An 8,249-nucleotide genomic window follows, 5' to 3' on the forward strand; every position below is an offset into this window, starting at 1 on the left:
ATCTGATGCAGGAGGAGATAAGGAGAACCACCACAGAGAGATCTTTGTCAAAGCAAGACGATGAAGAAAATCTAGCCTTAGTGAGTAAGGTGAGGAAAGGCAAAGGGAAGGTGTCTCATTCCAAATCCAATTCTTCCCATGTGGTGGGCTCCAGTATTGTAGCAATAATGCTACAACTCCTGGAGCTTCCTATCTCTAATTTTATCAACCCGGTAGTTCGTACAAACTTGGAAGCGACGGTGCTGTATGCACAAGTACTAGCTCTTGTCGCAGCTGTCACTTTGTCAGCTGGCACAAGTCCGCTAGGGCTCAAGCCAACTTCTATATGTTCACAAAAGAAGCTTTATGAGTGATGAACGAAAGCTAACTCAAAGGAGACTAATCTACTTGGCAAAAATGAACTGAAAGCAAACCAAAGCATGGAAACCCTAGTAAACCCTAATTTTACCAGCTAATCTAACTAATGTGAAAATGAAGATGCAAACTTATGAGGAAAGGTGCCACTACTTCTTTGATGATCAAATGCATGTGTCTATACTGCCTTTAACTAGAGAAAACATCTTTTTGTATTTTGGACTAATTTATGAGAATTGTCATGCAAGAGCTCTTAACTAGTTTTCCACTGTGCAGGAATGAATCACAGGATGAAAATGCTTTGAGGAAGGTTTGGAAGGTTCAGGAAGGGTCTAAGGGATCCCTGGCATTCTTTCAGAGAGTTCCACAAGGTCTGGATGCTATGCAACCGAGGTTATGGACTTCTACAGGAAGTCTGCAGGGGCTTCTACAGGAAGTCTCGGGATTTCTACAGGAAGGTCTGTGGTTGGAGTTTTGGGTGATGGAGGAGTGGAGGAAGTGTATGGGTGAATAGGTAGGATGGAAATGAGGTGGTAATGGCTCAGCAACAGTGAGGTGAGGAGATGAGGGTGAGTGTAGAGGAAGATTTGTCTTAGAGGAAATAGAGGGAATGGAAGGCAAAAAAATAGGGGATATGAGCAGTGGGGTAGTTGAGGAACAAAGGGCTTCGTTGGAGGATGGATAGTTGGTCTGGGCACGGTTCGGGAAGGTAGGAGAACGATGGAGTAGCGTTGCACGGTGTAAATGAGACAAATCATCCAAGTCCTGCAAGTAAAAGTTATTAACTTATGCCAACAGCTTATTAAACCAATGAACAGCAATGTATTCGTGAAGGAAACTGATATATGGTACTAAAGCAATGAAGCATTCCAAGAAATTGACACTCATGGAAACTTCTATCAATCACCAAGACTGCGTTCAAGAGAGCATTAACATGTAAGCAAAAGTTTTTGAATGGGCAGCACAGTCTGCGATCCCTGCCTCTAGAAAGAGGTGGATCATGAGCATACAGTCAGCCTGTTCTTTTTTTAACTGTTATTCACTCTAATCTACTCAGCCTACTTCCAAACAACTACAGCAATTCTAACTGATAAAACCAATCTGTTTAACTTCTACAGGAAATCCAAATCAGCAATTGTTTAACCACTACAGGAAATCTAAATCAGCAGCTATACTCGAATGCATGTAAAGGAAAATGGAAACGAAATGCTAAAGGAACAATATTGATACAAAGGAAGGAGGCCTGAGCTCTCAGGTTGGGCCCAACCTCGAGAGCTTTAGGCTCCTTTAAAAACTCAAAATTTGATCCAAAACTGCTTGCTTTTATTCATAATCAAAAGTCTAATGTCATGCCAAAACTGGCTTACAAAGAGCAAAAACCAAATTGACTAACTAGCTGCTACGAAATGACTAACCACTAGCTACAAAAATGACTACCAACTAGCTAACCAAAATGAGGCCCCAAGCCTTCTTATTTATACAATTTGAGGACCCAACAGTCCTCCTAAAAGTTAGGGACTTGGCTGCCCAAGACTTGTAGTTAACAACAGTCCTACTTGACTTGCTTGGCTGCCCTTGTGCTGATTGATTCGGTGGCCCTTGAACTCCGAGCTGATGGTGGAGAATTCGAGGTAAGGGCCCATAAATGAGGGGGACACCTTCCTACAAATCCTCTAGCTTGTTCTCCCACGAATTTGGCTGCCAAGTGCTCATTAAGACCTTCCATTTTGTCTCCAAGTTGACCAAAAAGGCTACACAAAGCACCCATTAGACTTGTTGGCATAATGACTAACCAAATTCACTCTATTAACATAAAAATAATCAAAAACATGCAATAAACAAATGAGAATGGTGGACTAAGCCAAATTAGGAGGTTGAATGAGCCCAAATAATTGTACATTTTTGGGGCTCATCATCACCCCCCTACTGAAAGTGTTGCTCATCCTCTGAGCAACCAAATCTCTCCCCTTGTCTTTGATGGCCCTGGTGACTTCCTTGGCTAGCATCTCGGCCGATTTCTCCTTTGGCTTCCCGCTTTTCAAACTTTCCTGTAGAAACTGTTCGTTGGCTTCCTGTAGAAACAGTCTCTATCTTCCTGTAGAAACAGTCTACTAGCTTCCTGTAGAAACAGTCTGCTAGCTTCCTGTAGAACCAATTTCACTGATTTTACTTGCTTGGCTGGGGGTGCCTTCTCCTTGAACTGCGCTGCCTGAAAGCTGACGAATCCAACACAAATGGCAAGTCTAATGTATTATAAAAGCACACACATACAATGAACTGCCCGAGAATAGATATTGCATGCCGAAGCTGGATGGGAAAAAGTGTTTCCAGGCCTTTAAATCATTATTTTTCCATTGGTTAACCTTGATTCACGTTTCTGTTCCTGACATGACAATACTTTCCGACTGCGGCAGCTTTCTTTTCTTCATAAAATGCTTACTGCAATAGCAAATATGGGAATAATAATAGATTTGTATCCCAAAGCCAACCCAAATATAACATTAGTTGCTGCTTCCAGTCCTGCATGAATCGGCAACATCTTGGACAGGGCTGTAAGCATTACTAGTGCAGTATTCAGTGACAAAACCAATAACAAGGCCAGACCACAAACCAATAGCACCATAGAAGAAAAGCTCCCAGTTCTTTACAACCTTCTGGGCACCAAAATTGAAGATAGTGAAGGATGAAGGCAATGCAACTAGGCTTACAGCAGCAATGCCAATAGTCATCACTATTGTGGAGATAATAAGTTGCTTTTTCAATGCAGGCTCAATTTCCTTCACAGCCTTGATCTCAAATATGTTAGTTGCAAACAGAGTTGTGATTAAGCAAGCAATGATACCCATTGAACTAATAAGCAAGGGATAACACATGGCAGTAAGATCATGAGAGTTTCCAAATGATGATATGGATGCAACAACCAGAGCTGCACAGGAAGATTCAGCATAGGACCCAAATAGATCTGATCCCATACCAGCGATATCTCCAACATTGTCACCAACATTATCAGCAATGACAGCTGGGTTGCGTGGATCGTCTTCAGGAATGTTCCTCTCAACCTTGCCAACAAGATCAGCACCTACATCTGCTGCTTTGGTGTAAATACCACCACCTACGCTGCCAAACAGAGCCATGGAAGAACCGCCAAGACCATATTTGAAGATGTTGAAATAAGTTTTGCTAACCATTTCATATATTTTTCTTCAAGATGTTCTGCTAATTTTCGTTTATCTCCATCTTGAGACAAGACAAACAATAGTTCCACAGCATGAGCTCGCATTTCAGAGTATGTAACTTCACAAAAAGGGAAGCAATACCTGAATTTGAATACACTTCGAGTGAATCATGTTGCAAGTGCAAGTTGACCAACAGCTGAGCGCTCAGATTTCTGCGTGATTTTTGGAGTGAGGTGGCAGAGACATGTGTTGGCCATGCAGACAGTTAGGCTATCGTGAACTGCATGTTCTACTTATGAACCGTATGTTTTCTTCTTGATCCGCTGCACTGGAGTTCAAGCGGCTGACACTAACTGTCCGTTTTTTGACTTTCACGTGCATGGCTGACCCCTGCATGCTGCGTGACTTGCTAGAGAACTGGACATCAAGTGAGCCTTCCTAAATTCATGGCTTAATTCCATCACTCCATTCGTTCATGCAGTTCTTGAATTAGATTCATGCAATAGAGGAATAGGTTTTGTCACGTACCTGAAGCCAAACGGCTGCCTGTGAAGCTTCTTGCCGCTGCATGCTCTGATTCTTTGATTGCATGAGGCTTGGCTAATGATTTCTGATTGCGTTTCCTTGTGCAGGTGTCCTCTGGCCGGATCTGAGCTGCATGCAATCGTTTCCACATTCAACTCTGCCCGTTCAAGCTGTTGCTGCTGCATGGTCACAAAATCAGAACTTCTTTTTGCCATTTCTCCCAAACGGTAGATCGGATTGATCTGAAACTCGGTGAGCATGTTCCCACCATCATTATGCATCTCCCAAAGCAAATTCGTGATCAATGGATGCACGGATTTCGAGAAAAATGGAAAATGGCTGAAGATTTCAGAGCTTTATTTCTCGGAAACCGTGCATCGGAATCCGCTGAAACTGCTTGGGTAGGCTACTATCACCCACATGCATCTCCCCATGAAACAGGTTTTGAAACGGATGCACGGTTATGGAGAAAATGCAAAAATCGTTGATGGTGATAGAGGTTGATTTCTTGGAAACCGTGCATCGGAATTGCATGAAACTGCTCAGGCATGTTGTCATCAACCTTGTACAATTCCCCATAAAACGATTTGTCAAATGGATGCATGGTTTTCAAGTTATGGTAAAAACAAATTCTGCTCTATGTGTTTTTGCTTCAAGGCACTTTGCATTTTGGTTGCATGGTATGACAAAATGAATTTTGGCTGTGATGCAGGTATGGAGATGATGGAGGAGGAGTTGGAAGATTGCATGAGGGCTTCTGAACCCTTGAGGAAGCTACCATGCTCGCCAAACCACTTTTTGAAATGCATGCCTAGTTTCCCACAATTTCTACAGGAAGTTCCTGTAGAAGCACAATGAGAAGCACAAGGAGGTGGAAAAATGATGGAGAAAGGCAAGGGATGGACACACAAGTGCTTGTAGGCCTAATCAACAAATTCCCACCATTAGATTCACTTTTGGAATTGGATTTGGCTCGTCCAAAGGTTCTACAGGATGTTTCCTGTAGAAATACAGAGCTTCCTGTAGAAGGCACAAGAAAGATTACTTTGACCTTGATTTGAGTGCTCCTCCTGTCATGAAACGTCCTTCTTGCAACCTGCAATGTCATTGCTGCAACATGAAATTATTCAATGGAGATTAGCTTTATTTTTCTTTTTCTTTTTCTTTTCCTTTTTCTCTTTTTTTTTTTTTTTTTTTTTTGAAAAACAACTAGGGCGCCTCATGGAGGTTTTCACCCTAATTGCCTGCCCTGGGCGCCTCCAAGGGAGGTTTTCACCCAGAGATCTTATTCTCTTTTTTCCTTTTTTTTTCCAACCCATTGACCGCCTCATGGAGGTTTTCAATCAACGAGCCAATCTAAGGCGCCTCCGAGGAGGTTTTCACCTTAGATTTCTATTTTCCTCTTTTTTCGTTTTTTTTTCTTTTTCTTTTTTCTCTTTTTTTTTTCTTTTTCTTTTTTTTTTTCTACCCTATCCTACTTGAAAAAAACAACATCATTTTCAAGTATAAGAATACTTCCAATGGAGCCATGTGCACATCAAGATTAGAGACAAAATGATGTGAAGGCTCGAAATGCATGCTTTGACAACGATCCAGATTTCAGAGACAAAATGATCTGACTTTGAATGGATCAAACATGGCTGAGGAAGAGAGTACTGCTGCAACTTAGTGACTGTTTGGAACCATGTCTCAATATAGCTTTGATATCCTTGGTCCTTTTGCTGATCTGGATCATTCTTCATGTCACCTTCTATCATGATTTTCTCGTCTTCCTCTTTTTGCTGATCTTTCTCTTGAATACATGGAAGATTTGATGGTAACCATGAGGAAGCTTTCTCGATCTCTGATTCTGATCTCTTCTCTTCAGCAAGTGCAGCCCATGGTTCTTTGATCTCCTCTTTTGAATCTTCTTTTGCTGGATGTGATCCTTCAATGCTTTCAAGATGATCTCTTTTTTGCAATGCTTTTCCTGAGCTGTGGTGAAGATCATTGAGCTCACGAGGAATCATTTGCACATGTTGTGCCTCAGATTTGCAATGGGGTTGAGCTGCTCCATGGTATGGATTTGGAAATGGTACGGGTAGTTGAGTGGAGGTGTGAAATTGAGATGGAGATGGATGGCATGGTGGTTGGGTAGGCATTTGAGGTCGCCTTGGTGGAGGAGGAGGCGATGGTTGTGGATGATCAGGTGGTGGAGAAAAATGAGCGGGATGAGAGTTGTACTGGGGCCTCCACTCCTGATAGGGTGCATTCCACTGAGGCTGTGGCTGAGCATAAGAGTGAAATGAATGAGCAACTAGTTGGGCATAATATGGATCTGTGAAGGAACAAGGAGGATATGACCAAGGAGGAGGTGTAGACCAGGAAGGATGAGCAGGGGGACCCCAAGAAGGCATGAAAGTGGCTTGATAGGGGTCATAATAGGTCTCGGGTGTCCCTTGCAGTTCTTGTTGGTAAGATCTAGGTCCATGCGGCCAACTTTGGTTCATATAACAGAGTGATTCAGTGGCTCCCTTGGCTCTTTGATATGTAGCTTCGATTCTGGGCAAGGAAGGGCACTGATCTGTAGGATGGTATTCTTCACGGATGAAACACACTTCTAGAGGGTGCATTGGACATTCGTTCCTAGGATGCTTTCTAGTGCACCTAGGACAAAAAATGGCCAAAGCCCTCTTGGCTTCTTCTTGCTTCTTTTGGATCCGCAAGGTATCCAGTTGCATGGCAAGAAACTGCCTCATATCACTCTTGAAATCTTCGATCTGATTTGCAAATTCATCTTTGGACAAGGGACTGCTCCCAACATTTCTGCTTGTAGCCATTTGCTTCAGAGGAATGTTTCTTCTTCTTCTCCCCTAGAGATTCTTCAGATATGTCTTGATGTCCACCCAGGGGTTCTTTCATCACAGCCATCGAAGAAGAACGTTGGCTGTGTGAAGCAGTGGGGGTGTTGTGTAATCATTTTTCTAACTTATCTCTACTCCTACAAAGCATGAAATGAAATCTTTTTGGTTGATTTTTTTTGTTTTTTCTACTTCTACCTGCAAAACTAAAATAGATTGAACTGCAACTAACTATCTTGTTGAAATGAAAATGCGGAATTGAAATGAAAGCAGGAAAGGACTAATCTATTTTGCTCAAATGAAATTGCAGGAATGAAATGCTAGGCTACGCTTGCGAAATTGAAATGCTAATCTACGCTTGCAGAAATGAAATTGCGGAATTGAAATGCTAATCTATGAAAGCAGGAAATGCTAATCTATGAAAGCAGGAAATGTCTATGCTACTTTTGCAGAATGGAAATGAAATAAACTACTTAGCAGAAAGTTGTAGTAGAAAATAGAAGAATAGCAACAATCACCAATACTCTACCGCTTCCCCGGCAATGGCGCCAAAAAGATGGTGGGCTCCAGTATTGTAGCAATAATGCTACAACTCCTGGAGCTTCTGTTATAGACATTTTTGTGCCTTACAGCATGAAGCATGAAATGTCCATAATCTAAGGGATCCAAAGTCCCTAAACATGTTGTTCCTACCCCTAGAGGAACAAGGTCAGCAAACCACAGCACTGAATAGCAGTTCTCCACCTGAAAACACTCAAAAACAAGGCAATTCTAGATCATGTCAACTGCTCCACTGAGCATCTGCGCTGAATGTCAACTGCTCCACTGTCTACCTGCGCTGAATGTCAACTGCAAAGAAGGCTACCTGCGTTGGGCGAGTTGGGACATGTGGCACAGTCATTCCTCAAGGTGTCAATGCCCAGGAAGCTTCCAAAATGACACTTGGATCAAGGAATTCGACTGGTGATGAGTAAGAGGGTCTAGATCTCCAAGTGGAAGCAAGAACCTCCAAGTGGACTCAAGAACTGAAGAATAACTGAAGTGAGAGAGGACACTAGTCAGCTTCATGCCAACCTCAAGCTGACTCATCCTTTCTCCAAAACCCTATATATAGATCTCTCTCATGAGGTCTAGGGGGGCTGGAATCTTGTGAATGTAAGGAAGTGTTGTTGGTTTGAGTATAGAACTATTGGGTGATTTGCTTTGAAGGAGGTGAAGAGGAGATTTCTTTCTGCTGGGAGGTGATGCTGGATTGGGCCTTTTATGGTTGTATCACTTCCTGAACTTTACTTCTTCCATTAATAAAGCATTTGAGGTTCTTCTATATACATGTGTCTCAATGATGTGTTGCTAT

General features: G+C 42.4%; 1 pseudogene; it reads right to left on the reverse strand.

Annotated features, from left to right (window-relative positions):
* Positions 1–2,779: 2,779 nt before the first annotated feature.
* On the reverse strand, positions 2,780–3,557 carry LOC149238510 (pyrophosphate-energized vacuolar membrane proton pump 1 pseudogene; annotated as a pseudogene).
* Positions 3,558–8,249: the final 4,692 nt, after the last annotated feature.

Source organism: Pinus tabuliformis, chromosome 8 (genome assembly GCF_031772625.1).
Source record: "Pinus tabuliformis cultivar Carrire ecotype Pingquan chromosome 8, CPIR1, whole genome shotgun sequence".
NCBI lineage: Eukaryota > Viridiplantae > Streptophyta > Pinopsida > Pinales > Pinaceae > Pinus > Pinus tabuliformis.